The following is a 17,160-nucleotide window of genomic DNA, read 5'->3' as shown; positions in this document are numbered from 1 at the left end:
TGGACAACAGGGAAGGTGATGGTCCCCTTCACATAATCCACATGGAATTTTGACCTTTCCTTTCTGTCCATGAACTTCATTTTCACTAGTTGATGGTGTGCTGTCAACATGATCACCAGAGATTGATGACATTGGACGGTGCGAGCGGGGAGACCATTTTCTCAGGATCCACAGAAGGCAAGGACAATCTCGATGAAAATGGTTTCCTCTATAGATTACAAAAGGATATCTGGGAGATTTAATGCCCAGATTTTCACCAGATGATTCATGGTTTCCCTCTTGCTTAACTAACTTCTTCTTTTTCTCCTTCCCTTTCCTCTTCTTCTCAGTCACTTGGTTACTAACATCACTAGTTTCACCAGGAAAAGAGGAAGAAGGGGAGGGAGAAACAAACGAAGAGGAAGGCGAAGGGTCAACTTTAGTATTAACTGGTTGTTGATTCGATTGTTGAGGAATTACGGTATTTTGAATGACAGAGGTTGAGAATATCCATACTAGCAGGCCAATTGTGATTCTCGGAAGGGACAATGTGGCCATATACGGAGCACCAATATCTCCAAAAGAGGAGAAAGGACTAGGATTCCCCTCAAAAGGGATTTCTTGATTGGTAGACTCCATTATCTCAACCTAATATCAATGAAAGAACATGGATGTTATTCTGAATTAAATAAATTTTAATGATGCTTTGACACAACTTTGCTTTTTCAATTTTTAAGAGTCGATAAAAAGCTAAAGATGACTCTAGTCCCCTTCGATTTTTAATGGGCCTGAAGTGACAAGTGCTCAGATGGACCTTTTCTTTTAAGGAGTTGAAAAGGAACAAAAGTGACTACTCTGGAAATCTAGATAGAGGGATTACCAAACCAATCGCAAAACTAAAATATACACCTTGGTGATAAATTAAAGAGAAATTACCAAGGACTTATGTACGACAGTCAATCTTCCCAATTGTTTTGTTCAGTGCATTGCGATCTAGAGGGCGGCAGAAACAGATTCCTATGGATAAAGGATATAAGCCTATTGTGGTCTCCCAATATATACTGGACGGTACAGGAAGCACAAGTTTGTGCTATCACTTCATATAAAAAAGGAGGAATCACCCAACCTTCGATGAAAATGATAGTTACTAGGTTTTACGATGCCGAAACACGTCTGTAGCCTAGGCCTCTAAATGTGTTGCGTTAGGTTCCAACGCATTGTTAAGTTCATTGACATTTATTTTAGAGTTGATCTTATTTATAATTTTCCTTTCAAGGTTCACCACGTGATGTAGATGTAAAATTCTTAAATATGCAATCTAAAATGATAAACAATCATTTTTTATTTTTAGCAAATGAAAATCCTAGCTACTAAGGAAAGAGGATTACAATTCTTTCAAATAAAGAGCAAAGAGCACACACTAAATGCACTTTTCCTAAATAATATTTCGCACACAGTCTAAATGCAAATGAAAATGCATGTATTTGTTTTTCGTTCCCTTTAATGTGAAAAATGCCAAAAAGGAAAACTAAGTATAGATCTGAAATATTTTCTTCAAAGCAACATTTTGAGAATTCTTTTTCAAAATGAAAGGAAGACTTAAATGTCACTTTCAATTTTGAAAAGAAGATGCTTTCGACACTTCAAATATCAACAAATCAGATCAAATACATGGTAAAAAGTTCAATCGACTATCCAAAGAAGGAAGACTCAATGACACTTCTCTTTTTTGACACAAAACGACAGTTACGACACTTTTTGCACCAAAATGATAGATCAATTTAAGAAACTTTTCGACAAAGGATTTGTAAATGATAGACAAATATATAGAAGCATTCACTAATCCTAATCAAGGGTGGCTGGTCTATGTGATGCAAGGAGGCTTCAACAATGAGATACTGTTCATAAGTAGCAAAAACAATTAAACAGAGCTGAAAACAAGGACAAAAACCCCAAATTTCAAGAAGAGAAATAGGATTACTCAGTTATCGCACCTATGCTTCACAGAAATATGGATGCATCTCACCTGCTACACTCGGGAAGTGCGATACATATTGGCTTCCAGTGACAGACAGTTCGATGGGCTAGGGAGTGCAACTGAGATGGGTATTAGCTCAAATTTGCAGCTAATTTCAGTGAGTTAAGTTGAGCTATTACGGATAGTAAAGAGAAAAGTACAGGGGTATGATATTGGGAGGTTATTGAGTTACCAAAAGGGCATCTAGAATATTTGTAAGTCAGATGTTTGACTCATAAACCAAACTGGAGATTGACTAAAGCAACATTCATCTACTTTGTAATTGCAGAGCAAGAGCAGTTCGAAGGATATCTAGCTAACTTCAGGCTCTGTCTATACTTTATAAAATAAACAATTGATAACAAACAAACAAACTATTCGATCCCCAACAGAGTTGCCATTTTGTTTCTGGGAAATCTAGTGTCTTTTCGATTTGCTAGTCCCACTAGGATTGGTAGCCTTCCTCGAAACAAACAATCAAAGCAATTTGTGATTTCCTTTATTTATGATGGATAAGGGAGAAGCAAATGGACCAACCTAGATCTTCTGGTTGACTCCTTGCTTGACTTCTCTCCCCCTTGATAGAGCTTGCAACTCCTCTCCTACTTGTCCCGCTTAGAGAATACTTGTAGAAACAAAGTAACAAAACACCATCAAAGCATCTCGATCTATTATATCATAAACAATGCAAAATTAGAAATACATTGAACATACAATGGCATTCACAAATAACAAGATTCACAAGTACACAATTGTATGGAGGAAAACTCAAAGAACTTTATTAAAATAGAAGGGAGAATTACAACCCAACTGCCTAATCCAGTGTCATCCTCCCAGAATCAAAGCCCTCTTCACCTCATGAAAAGCAAGATCACCCAACAATATAATGCTCCTTCTCAAAGACAAACTATTATCACTTCCTTACAAATTACAAAATTCCAACCTCTAGATCTCTCAGATGAGGGATCCATTTATAGATGTCTGCAAGGGTGTGTTGTGGGGAAAAATGCCTATGCAGGATGATCCTATCCACCTAAGGTGTGACAGTGCCTTAGCAACAAACAGAGACAACTATTTTGGTTTCTTCCTTTATGAAATGGAAAAGAAGAGAGATCAATGGACTTATCGGTGTCTTCCGTTTGTCCCTCGATCTAGATCCTCTTCTCCTTTGGATGTTCACAGCTACTTGCCTCCTCGCAAAACCACAAGAGAACAACTACTTTCCTTCCTGCAAGATCACAAGAGAACAGCTACTTGCGACAATAGAACAGCTACTTGAGACAAGAGAAGAACATAACACAAAGGCAGATATTCATTTTCATAAATGATTCAGGATTAGAAATAAATCAAATACACTAATGCAATCATACATCAAAGATACATCAGTATATAGGAGAAAACCAAGATAGCTTTATTGATAAATAACAAGGTTCGGGAAGAGATACAACCCAGAGGGCTCCAATCCAGCATCTCCTTCCCAGCAGAATGGAATTCCTATCTTCACCTCCCTTCAAAGCATTAAGCACCCAATGATTCCAGTCTCAAACCAACAGCAATTCTTTGCAATAACAAAATTCCAGCCTCCTCTTCCCATGGAGGAGAGATCTATATATAGATCTTTTGGAGAGAGGATGAGTCAGCTTGAGGCTGGTATGAAACTGACTAGTGTCCTCTCCCTCTCTCAGTTCTTGAGTCCACTTGGAGGTTCTTGCTTCCACTTGGAGATTTGGAACCTCTTACTCATGACCAGTCGAATTCCTTGATGCAAGTGTCATTTTGGAAGCTTCCTGGGCATTGACACATTAAGAAATGAGCCTGCCACTTGTCCAGTTACGCTCAGCGCAGGTAGCCTTTGTTGCAGTTGACATTCAACACAGGTAGACAATGGAGCAGTTGACATTCAGCGCAGATGCTCAGTGGAGCAGTTGACATGATCCAGAATTGGCTTGTTTTTGAGTGTTTTCAGGTGGAGAACTTCTGTGAATTGCTGTGGTTTGTTGGCCTTGTTCCTCTAGGGGTAGGAAAAACATGTTTAGGGACTTTGGATCCCTTAGATTATTGACATTTCATGCTCAATGCTGTAAGGCACAAAAATGTCTATAACAGTTGCCCCCTAAAGTATGAGGTCGTTTATCGGGTGAAATGCTTTATCCAGGAGGGTCCGAAGTTCATCCATTTGCTGGGAGGAGACCTGTAATAAGATACAATACAATACATTATGATTCATACTGCTTTCATGATCTAGCTGAGGCGGGCATTCCCATGCTCAGCTTTATAAATTCATTTTTGTACATAGCACAGACAATCGTCTGATGGTAGACTGATAATTTTGGTGAAATTATCATCCTTTGAGTAGGATGATTATCTGCTGCAATGATGTACATGTCAAATGTCTTTATTTTTCCTAAATATATATCGCAGCCCGGATGGATGAAACTAGATCCGGGGTCTTCAAAATCGTTCGATCTTCACTCTAAGTACAAGTCGATCCATGTGAGAATTGCACTGCAGTCGAACATGGAAAGACATCGCTTGATTACCGGTCAATGATGTAAACCGTTAACAAGCGCGAGAGGAATCACCGATAATGATAATGACCCTCAAGGTACTGCAGTACAATTCACGTGGTGTGAATAAAGGACTTGGCGTCGAACACCACGCAAAATCTTCTGGTCGAAGGTCATTGATGTATACCTGTCGCCGGAAGTGAGAAACTTGCCATTGAGGCATGCAAGCTTCAAAGTACTAAGGGGGTGTTCCTAGATCAACTTCTTGGATAATGAGCTGATGTCGACAAGAAGCGATCCGTCAAAGGAGGGCCTTAATGAATCCCACATCAGTGACACGGAACGGAGTTAATGATTTTAATGGAGGTGAAAACGATCTGTGACATATGATTCAGGGTGGCGGTCATGAATGGATGAAGGATAATGTATGGCAGTGGATGGGACCCGGTTGACTCTTTCTGAACGACTTCTCTTGAACATATGGCGACACTGATGCGATGGATCGGTAGCATTACCCCAAATATGGATGGTATGGCGAGACCATGGTGATGTGACCGGTGAATGAAACAACCCAACCCGATTGTGGTAAGGAGGAAAAGTGTCATGTTCAAGAGCGACTTGCTACCATCAAAGTTCTCTTTAGTTTTCTCCCAATTTTCCCCAGTCATTGCTAACCAGTACCTCTTTATTTTTGTCAAGCTTGAGGAGGATAACATATGCTTGTTCTATAACCTGCCCTTCGGGCAAGCCCATCGCTATGTTTTAACGAGCCTAGCGATAGTGAAACTCGTTCTCGTCTAAAGACAAGTTTGTCGCTATTTAGTGATTTTAACGAGTCTAACGACAAGGATAACTCGGTCCTTTTCATTTTTAGAGAGTCTGAAAAGGTACATAAAGTTAACTCCAAAATTCCTTTTTCGTCATCTAATCCCTTAAGTCCGAAAAAGTATAAAACAATACAGAAGGGATGAGTTTTCGATCGTTTTAATGAGCCGAACAAAACAAGCGCTCGATCGTTTTGTGCAATAATCCCTCAGGTCCAAAAAGATTAAAATCTAGAGGAGGGATAGCACTTCCGGTCGCTTTAACGAGCTGGAAGGCCAAAACTTGGCAATCTTTTCACATTTTATGAGTCAATTGAAAAGAGCTTAAAGAAGACTCGTCTTTTGAGGAACGAGTGATGAACATGGTTAGCAGCTGATTCCAGGTATAGGTTGGAATTCTCCAATCACGGTAGTATCACAAGGATGGCTAGGTGAAATCACTCTTCACAGTTGTTCCTCAAAATGGGTAAACAATCAAATAGAGGTAAACGATCGGCCAAATGAACAGTGGAGGTGACGGTGCACAAAACACGACCAAGGCTTTTATGGTTGATCAGGTTACATACTCAATGGTTATTTACCAGGATGGGTTCATTTTTTAACGAGCTTGAATGCGCCAAAACACTGCTCAATATCGCTTTTGTATTTTTTAACGAGCATAAATTCCGCGTTAAAACTGCTCGACATCGCTTTTCTATTTTTTAACGAGCATAAATTCCGCGTTAAAACTGCTCGATATACCAGTCATATGATAAGAGTGTCTCATTGGAGATCGCTATTTTTTATGGAGCTTCATCTCACTACGCTTTGCTCCGCATCATTTCTTTATGCAAGTTCGGAAATGACTAATCCTACGAGTTTAAAGGGTTAGAGGTCCTAAAAATTTAAAAAATAAATAGTCGCCCCTTGCTTGCACTCCAAAAGGTTTGCATGCCCCCAGGTATAAAACAGAATTTCAAGGTTACCTCTACTTCTCTTCCACCAAAACATTTGTTTTAACGAGAGAGGCTTACCTCTTTCAGGTTACCCAAAGATTGTTTCGTTTTTTCTTCAAACAAAACACTTCCTCAGCAATGTCTACCGAAATAGACAAAGGTGAGCAATGGGTTCCGTCCTCTCACATAATTTTGACAAAAGAATCTTATTCTAGAACAACCCCTCTTCCGTGCCGGATGGGGTACGGACTAGTCATATTCTCCCGCGGAAACCTGCCCTATACCCAAAGTTTTCCTGCCGAAGCAGATTAGGACGCATGCCCCCTGGGTTCCAGTCATATCCTCCCGGATTACTCGCACTCATCAGGAGGACGGACCGTTGGTTGAGACACTTCTTGCGTGAATAGACCATTTAGGGATGGTTCATGACTATTTGCGATGCGTGATCCGGGGAATGAAAGTTGGTCCACGAGCTTGACCATTCTTCCTTCATGCGGAAAACACATTACTCTAAAGAGTGATGAGACGATGGCTCCCATGCGATATATATAGTCTCGTCCAAGGAGTAGGTTATAATCCAAGGGTCCTTGAACGACCATCACGTTCATTTGAACGGTCTTCCCTTTCAATGTTATTGGCACATTGGGGAGGATCCCTAAAGGGCGACTGGTTCCCTTATCAAAGCCTGATAGATTTCTCATTTCAGGCAAAAGAGCTGGCGAACCAAGCGCTTTCCAAGCAATAGAGGAAAGGATACTCACAGATGCCCCTTCATCAATAAATGTACCAGCCATTACCATTCTTTATATTTGGACGATAATTCTGAATGGTATGCTAGCTGGCAAGCAGGGTCTGCCTAGTTGGTTCCAGTCAAAGGACACAACTAGGTTGCTTGGTGGTGGGACCGAGTATACGGCCGGATATCGCTCTGATGAACTTCCTTCCTGCGATAAAGGAATGGTGGCATTGCCCCCTTGATCATTAGAGTCAGTGCTGATGAAGAGAATTTGGACGGTGTCGTCTTTATTCTCCTCTGTGATGATGTCATTCGAAGATAGAGCCTCTGAAGGCAAAACTGGGTCAACTGCCGTTTCAACCTTTAGACTTTCGTCAGGTATGGATTCAGACGGTTCATCTTCAATGACAGGTGCTTCTGCTGACCACCTGGGCGGGTCAGCCGGGTTTTCAACTAGCGAGGGACTTGGCAAGAGTTTTTGATATCCAGGAGGAAGATGCGCTTGTAAAATCGGGCGATCTTCCAGAACTCTTTTTGCCTCATCTAAGAAGGGACAACGGTGGATGGCGTGATCGCCTTCACACAGTCTGCAGGGAAATTTAGCTTTCCCACTCTGTCCTGGGGCTTCACTCCCACTAGTTGACGGTGAGCAGTCGACATGGTTATCATAGGTTGATGCTACCGAATTGTGCAAACGGGGGGACCAGTCTCTTAGTATCCGAGGGATACAGGGACAATCTCGGTGGAAGTGGTCTCCCTTGCATATGACGCATGGCGATTTAGGCCTTACGAGTGTTGTGTGTGGATTCTTGTCAGACAACACTTGTTTGCCCCCAGACGCCTTTGGCTCCTTCTTCTTCTTCTCTTTCTTCTTCTTCTCCTTCTTCTCCTTAGGAATTCGGTTTTTTGATTTACCGGTTCCGTCAAGCGAAGAGGAAGGAGGAGAGGAAGATGAAGTTGAAGGCTGGTGGGTAACTCTTGTCTGGTCTAACTGTTGACTCGACTGTTCAGGAATTGTGGTATTCTGAATGACATTGGTTGAAAAGAGCTGGACTGGTAGGCCAATTGTCAATCCTGGAAGCGACAATGTGGCCATGTGGGGCGCACCAACATCTCCCCAAGAGGAGAAGGGACTAGGATTTCCACCAAGGGGAATTCCTTGGTTGGTGTGCTCCATCTTTTCAACCTAAAGATCAACGCAGGAATAATGGGTGATTGTTCTGTTTAAAATAAATTATTAACGACGCTTTAGACACAACTTGCTTTTTCACTTTTAAAGAGTCGAGAAAAAGCTAAAGATGACTCTAGTCTCCTTCGATGTTTTAACGAGCCCGAAGTGACAAATGCTCGGATGGACTTTTTCTATTATAGAGTCTGAAAAAGGCCAAAAGAAACTGCTCTGGAGATCTAGGCAGAGGGTGTGCCAAACTTTTCGCAAAACCGCAGAATACTTTTTAAGGTACAGGCGGTCGATCTTCGTGAATGCTGTGTTCACTGCATTGCGATCAGTAGGGCGGCCGACACGGCTTCCTAAGGATAAAGGATATATGCCTATAGGGGTCTCCCAATATATACGCGATGGTACGTGGGAGCACAATCCGTACTAGTGCTATCGTCCCTCAGGAGGAATCACCCACCTTCTACGAGATCGACAGTCACTAGGCTTAACGACGTCGGAACACGTCTCTAGCCTAGACCTCTATGTTGTGCGTTATGTTGCAAAGCGTTGTTAGGTTCATTCAATTTATTTTAAGTTGATCTTTTTAGAAGTTTGCCTTTCAAGGTTCACCACGAGATGTATGATACAAATTCCTAAATGCAGTCTAAAGATGATAAGCAAGCTTTATATCTTTTCAACTTTGAAAATCCTAGCTACTAAGGGAAAAGAAAGACACCATCTTTTCTCAAAGAGAAATCAGCACACTCTAATGCACTCTTCCTAAATTAAGCATGCAAACTTATCAAAATGCAAATGCACAATGCAAGTGTTTGTTTTCCGCTTTCTTAGTATTGATGCCTACAAAGAAAGCTTTTTGTACAACTTTGAATTTGCTTTTAAATGACAGATACAAACAAGTTTACTTTTCCCAAAATCAGCAAGGGTAGAAGAGATTACAACACTTTGTGATTTTCGAAATGAATACTTATTTCGACACTTAAAAGAGACAAAATCAAACCAATAAGCAAAAGCAAATGTATAATCAACTGTAAACAGCCAATGAACTCTCTCCTAAGATCACAATCAACAGATCTGAATCAAGGGCTACAGGATGATTATTTCACTCATGCAAAGGAAAACTGTAAATGATGCCACAAACACATAAAAACACTCACAGTCTTTTTGTACAAAAGGAGGTGGAATTTAAGCAGAGAAAAGGAGTTATCAGACTGGTACCTATGCTGGTTACAGGCTGCAAAAAACAGAGATCAAAATAGGGCAACAGAGAGCAGAGAACCCCAGCTGCACAAGGCTAAACTGGTTCAGCGCAACTCCAACACTGTGGGTTTGACATTCAGCGTAGGTAGCCTTCACGGGACCTGCGTTGAAATGCAGATTGCCTTCACAGCAGTTGCGCTGAAGGAGAAACTCTCGTTTCTCCCAGGTTCTGGGTCACAAATTGCTCAAAAATCAAGAGTTTCAGGCCAAATCAGAAACAAAAGCAAGGTATAATCAAAGGGATGCTTTGAGAGGGTACTAAAGACTATCACAAAGGATCATCAAGTCATTTGTGAGTCCATTGTTTAGATCATAGACAAAAACCCAGTGACGGATCAAGGCAGCAACAATCTACTTTGCAGAAGCAGTTCGATTGTTGCTGTTGAGTCTATGAAGCAAACAATGATGTAAACACAAACAAAATGACTAAAACAGATCTCCCCAGCGGAGTCGCTAATTTGTTGTGGGGAAAAATTCCTATGCAGGACGATCCTATCCACCTAAGGTGTGACAGTGCCTTAGCAACAAACAAAGACAGCTATTCTGGTTTCTTCCTTTATGAAATGGGAAAGAAGAGAGATCAATGGACTTACCGGTGTCTTCCGTTTATCCCTCGATCTAGATCCTCTTCTCCTTTGGATGTTCACAGCTACTTGCCTCCTCGCAAAACCACAAGAGAACAGCTACTTGCCTTCCTGCAAGATCACAAGAGAACAGCTACTTGCGACAAGAGAACAACTACTTGAGACAAGAGAAGAACATAACACAAAGGAAGATATTCATATTCATAAATGATTCAGGATTAGAAATAAATCAAATACACTAATTCAATCATACATCAAAGATACATCAGTATATAGGAGAAAACCAAGATAGCTTTATTGATAAATAACAAGGTTCAGGAAGAGATACAACCCAGAGGGCTCCAATCCAGCATCTCCTTCCCAGCAGAATGGAATTCCTATCTTCACCTCCCTTCAAAGCATTAAGCACCCAATGATTCCAGTCTCAAACCAACAGCAATTCTTTACAATAACAAAATTCCAGCCTCCTCTTCCCATGGAGGAGAGATCTATATATAGATCTTTTGGAGAGAGGATGAGTCAGCTTGAGGCTGGTATGAAACTGACTAGTGTCCTCTCCCTCTCTCAGTTCTTGAGTCCACTTGGAGGTTCTTGCTTCCACTTGGAGATTTGGAACCTCTTACTCATGACCAGTCGAATTCCTTGATGCAAGTGTCATTTTGGAAGCTTCCTGGGCATTGACACATTGAGAAATGAGCCTGCCACTTGTCCAGTTACGCTCAGCGCAGGTAGCCTTTGTTGCAGTTGACATTCAATGCAGGTAGACAGTGGAGCAGTTGACATTCAGCGCAGATGCTCAGTGGAGCAGTTGACATGATCCAGAATTGGCTTGTTTTTGAGTGTTTTCAGGTGGAGAACTTTTGTGAATTGCTGTGGTTTGTTGGCCTTGTTCCTCTAGGGGTAGGAACAACATGTTTAGGGACTTTGGATCCCTCAGATTATTGACATTTCATGCTCAATGCTGTAAGGCACAAAAATGTCTATAACAGGGTGTGAGTCATCTCTAGGTTTTTGATTAGTGTCATTCCACTTGTAGTTCTTGGTTCCACTTGGAGATTTCTTGGATCTCTTACTCATCCGTGGGCGAATTCAAAGTGGCAAGTGTCATAGGAGAAGTTTCTAAAAGATTCCATGAGCATCCACTTAGCAAACTGTCTCGGAAATTTGTCCATCCTCACTCATTGCACCCTACAAAAGGCCTCTTCAGTATGCATCGCACTTGGCTAGTGTAGCAGTCAGTATGCATCGGACCCTGACAGTGGAGCAATCAGTATGGTCCTATTTTGGCTAGTTATGAGTGGTTTTCCAGGTGTAACTTCTGGGGAATGATGTAATCAATTGACTATGATCCTTTAGGGTATGAAACAAAAATTTTAGGGGTTAAAGAGCCCTTGGTTTATTGACATATAAGATTGGGGTTGCAGTGCCCAAATATGTCTATAACACTATCATTGTCAGAAGAAAAATTGAATACATCACCAAGAATATATTTACTATTATCTATAATAACTTTTGCAACATAAACCTTGAGTTCCAAACTTAGATAACAAACTTCATCAACAACAACTTTATCACCTCATCATACTCAATAAAAACCTCACCATTACAATGATCTATGACTCATAAACAAATATTAGAAAACCTCATGTATATCAAGAATGTGTTGTAGTAAACAAAGGAACCAACAATTTCTCTATTAACACTTCATACTTGAATTATAATTATTTCCTTATTCATAGCATCAACAATATTTATACTATGGAAAAAATCACATAGGCAGCACTAAAAATCTTATACCAATAGTACCTATGACTTCATCTTGCAAAACAATCCTAAATAATGATTTCTAAATGTACCCTTTTAACCAAACACTTGGTTGTAACTTTTACATCCAAAATATACTATAGAATACAAGATTACTCTAACCAACAGTTCCGAACGAAAATTTTGGTCAACATATTTAGTACATCATTTCAATAGAAGCTCTCAGTAGTAGTCTTCATGGATATCCAAATATTTTTTGATTACAAATGAGCAACTTAAGCCCTCAAGTCATCACAAAGCTCAAGCATTATGAGAGTGTAGGTTAAAAAATATTATTCACTTTATTATAGGTTTTTGTAATACATGAGCTACAACATTAATACAATAACTCTAAGATATGACCTATTCATAAGAACACTATCCATCATCTTTCTAAAGAAAACATCTTCACATGAGTAAAGGAAACCTTCCTCTATTGATAACCTAGGCATACAATGGTTCGAAAAAATTTAAACTAGAAAATTGACATCAAAGCCATTAGAGAATGGTTGTCAGACAATCAAAAATAGAGTTGTCTCTCAATAGAGAAACATCAATCCACTACATCAAAAAATTATATCAGGTCCAACCAAAACCAATATCCATGCCACTGTTTACATCAGTGCACACAATAATTCCAACAATCTCCCCATTTGGCATTGATGGAAACAACCAACTACCACATCACTTGTTAAAACTAGACTTTGCAGCTAATATTTCTCCCACCACTTGAAATCAATGGAAAATGACAATCATATTAGAATATTTTGTTGTGATATGAGTACATCTCGATGAACACAAACCATTGATAGAAATAACATCTACTAAATGCTTTTCTTGCTAATACTTTTGGCTACTCCACCTGGTGTTATTTCTTATGGAACTGCCGACCATATAGCTAAGAACAAAAACTCTCTTTGTGACATCAATGTTAGGAATATCAATTAAAAACTCAATCCTCTTGAGCATGTCGTACACTTGCTAATTAATCATTAGAAACCATAACTCTTGCTACTAAATTTTGTCACATCTGCAAAATAATGTAACATCAAAGTCATCCAATGCTAAATAATTATCTTTGTATCTGTTGATCCATTATTTTTTTTTGTGTGCTCCCCCTAAGACTATTCCAATTTTTCTTCTCTATATCTTATGCAATTTTCCTTGCATATTTACTAGGAACTAATGGACTGTAGATCAACCTTTCTTCCTCTATTCAAAATTGTAAGAGGATATTTCCTTCAATCTCTTATTTCTTCCTTTACTTATCTAAAGCACATTTACCATATCCGGAGTTCTGATTCCTTTTTATATTACCTTTATAGTGTCCTTTTTATAATTTGACATCCTCTTGAAGTGAATATTGTTGCATGTCCTCTATCCGTCATTTTACCAACACTCAAGGTGTTGTTCTTTAACCCTTCAACCTTAAGACAATAACAACATTTGTATTTTTAACATCAAGGTAGGTGTTTCCTTTTCATATAATGTTGGTTGATGCATTATTTCCAATAATAAGGTTTCCACCTTTGGTTTTCATTAAATATATAAATATTCTTTTATCTCCTGCCATATGATGAGAAAATCCATTATTTATGTGCTAGTAAACATTTACTTCTACTGTGCACATTATTAGGTTGTGCTTCACTTGCTTCTATTCCACTTTCTTCGACACTTGTTATGATGACTTCTCATAGAAACATCTTCTTCAATCTTTTTATTAATTGCATCCTCCTTTTATTCCTCCTTTAGTTTCTTGTTGGAAGTATGTTCATTCTCTTATTGGAATTGTCTTAAATATCTCATTAACTTACTCCTACAATCCTTTTCCATGTCTCCAATCTTATTACATATGTAACATCTTATGTGACCAAAGAAGGGGGAATGAAGCATATATTTCAAAATCAATATACATATATTATTTTTATGTCATACTCCTTTCATTTCCATTCTATAGCCTTATTCCTAAATAAATTACAACAAAAACAATAGTCATGAAATATACTTGTATACTTGGGAACTTATGATATTATTGTGGAGAGTGTTCTTCCTTGATTTGTTGCTTGAGAAATTTGATTGTAAGGTATGAAAAATATTATTATACAATGATTTGCAATGTGTCAAAATTTTTGGTAAATAAATCACTCAACATTTTCCATCAAAAAAGAAAACAAATTTTTGTTTCTTTAGAAGCTTATATTCTAGCCATACTCATCCCTGGGAGAAAGTGGTCTTCCTGAGAAAGTCACTTTTGTTTACTGTTGATTTTGATACTTACTTCCTTTATTGTTGATCACATAAATTTCATTTTGTATTCTTATGCTTCTGCCTTTAATAGGTTTTTCAGATGCTACAAAATTATCTTCTAGATTAAATGAAGAGGACTTCGAGTTGGATTATTATTTCATTGTTTCATGAACACCAATACTTGATTTAATTGAAGTAGACCTTTTGCTATTGAAAATACTATTCAATATCTTGGTACTATTGTGGAATTCCAACTATTTTATCCTTCCTTCTAAATCATTTCTTAATGAGATTTCACCACCCTCCCCCCCATTCCTAACCCATTACACAACCAGAGTTGGAAGGAGATAGTTATATGCATATCTAGCTCCCAAGGTAAAGTTATGGAAACATGACCTAAAAATTTTGACTTTTTTTAAGTCCTCTAAACTCATAATAACCATTGCCATTGCATTCGTCTCATCGAGATGAATCCAGTGACATAAATTTTGCACCAATTTGACTTTGAAATTGAGAGATATGGTCTCTAAAAGATAGGCCCCACTTTCCATTTCCACATCATCTGGCTACCACATCGAAACCCACCATAGGTCCTTATGGAAATTAGGGATATTGGGCTAGTTGATATTGGAATATCTCGCATAGAGTGTTATTCACTTTCCCAAGTCTGTCCCTCGACCTTTGACCTACTCAAGGTCGACCCTCATTATCGTGTTATTTCCTTTTAACACCTCTCACTAATGTGACAACACACATCATTTGTTCTCCCCGTCTATGGATTGTGTTGGGGAAACATGCCCACCACTTAAATGATTAGGGGGTGGTGCAAGGTAGGTTAATCATTCCACTCATTATCAGATTGATAGTCCATATTGATTTCTTTGTCGCTCAATTGTGTTTTCCAAAACTGCCATGGGGGATGGTGATCAACAGTTTTCTTCTTCCCAATACTGCCACAATTTTACCAAACAGTGCATGGTTGATGAATGGGGTCCATCACTCCATCCTCCATGCCATCCTACTACCATAACTCATGTACTCTATTATGTGCACATATTATGGGTTTCTCGCAAAGGATTTCTGAGCTTGTAAGGTCTGGTTGGCACCACCCTCCATTGTGTGTTTTGCTCCAATTGGCCCACATAGTATAGTGCCATACCATCCCACTTGCTTCATCCCAACACTCCATCTACCACTCCCTTTATTTAACCTATGGGGGTCTAAGTATATTACATCATCCTAACACCCTTATCCCAACACTCTCCTTTGTTATTCACTAGGATGCTCAACTAGGCTTCCATGGATAATGGGGCTACTAATCAACCACTGATGGAGTAGCCAAGATGATGTAGCTTCCCACAAGGCCATACCTATATCACCCTAATCATTACTTCCAGGATCTCCTTAGCCACTCCCTTTCACCTTTAGTGGGGGCCACAAAGACACGTCATCTCGATGCCTTTCATTCATGAGGCTCGAGAAGGCCCACACGAATATTGGTGTTTGGATAAGGGATTCTAGGCTTATTTTCATTGGTGACCCTTTGACTAGCCTCTAATAGGACCTTGTGGACTTCTGAAACTAATCCAACTCTCCATCCACCCACCAGGGTTCCTCCTATGGGCTATAGTAACCTTGAAATTAATGGTGGGGTGCTTATTAAGGGTTTTACGGGCATTCAACTATTAACAGGGATGCGCTCATCTTCCTTTGTGGACAAGAAACTAACACTTCGAATTCCATGACAACTACTAATCTTTTAGGTGAGGAGATTTCATAACCTCTCAACATCAAGGTACCACACAAAGAGTGGCTTCCAACATAAGAAGGTTTAGCCTCTATATAACGAAAAACAATTCCTCCCATGAGGATATGCCTTGTTAAAGGAAGCACATAGACATTTTAGAACATTCTAGTCAAGTGAATAATGTATGATAGTTGTTAACATGAGTTAGCTTAATTGTTTATAGATCCTTTCAATGCTTATGAATTCACACAATAGCTTATTTATTTGTAGTTTATCAACAATTTGGTCAATCATTTCAAGCCAGAAATCCATACACTTTTCAAGAGTGAAAACATATGCTAATGTGTTTTGTTGAAAATAGTGAGAGGTGTGGTGAATCAATATTTCTTAGCAATTAGCACTTTTTAATATTTTTTAGATAATTGGTTAATATTTAGTTAACATTATTATTATTATTATTATTATTATTATTATTATTATTCAGATAATCATAAACAATAATCCGTAGTAGAAAACACCATACAACAATGCAAAAATATAAAACAGTGGACACAAATTTTTTTAGCTGGAAAACCCCCTTCAGGTCAAAGACCATCAAACACTTCTTAGTAATTGTCTTCTCCTCCTCCTTAAAAGAAAATTAATTAATTCAATATTTTATCTACAACTGAGGGAGGCATCAACCACATAATTTATAGGATAAAACCTATAAAACACTATTAAACCTAATACGTTGTTGCAACCGAAAGGATGCCCCAATGCCTTATAAGTCAAGAAACAACCTAGGGAGTGGCCCAACACTCTATTTATTAGCTGCAGTTGGAAAGGATGTTTTGTCGCCCTGTACTTTGTCAATCCCAACTAAAAGGGTCCCCCAATGCCCTATGTAGGCTACAACCTTTCCAAACATCACCCTTCCACCATAAATTATTCTTAGGCTACAACCTCAAGGTCACTCGAATCACCTACCTTGAACCACCCTACCACCCTAAAGAGCCATCGGACCATGTTTCACAACTTTTAAACTTGATCCGCCTGTGCTTTGAATTAGTATAGTAAAGTTGTGAAGAAGATGTGGTATATCTATCAAATATTGGTAGCCACTAACCACTGCATAATCAAATTGATCATTGCACAGTGTTTCACATCAAAGTCATTGGTCAACAACACATCATTGTCATTGCTCAACTACACATTATTGTCACTACACATATAGATCATTGCACATCTGATCACTTCTCAACATCAAGAGCTCACAATACTAACTGCCACTGCATGTCATGAGTGAATAACCATCAAGGCTCATATGTAGACAATCATACTTCATGTTTCTTCACTTTTCTA

This window comes from Pinus tabuliformis, chromosome 9 (genome assembly GCF_031772625.1).
Source record: "Pinus tabuliformis cultivar Carrire ecotype Pingquan chromosome 9, CPIR1, whole genome shotgun sequence".
Lineage (NCBI taxonomy): Eukaryota > Viridiplantae > Streptophyta > Pinopsida > Pinales > Pinaceae > Pinus > Pinus tabuliformis.
Note: the sequence above shows the minus strand (reverse complement) of the source record.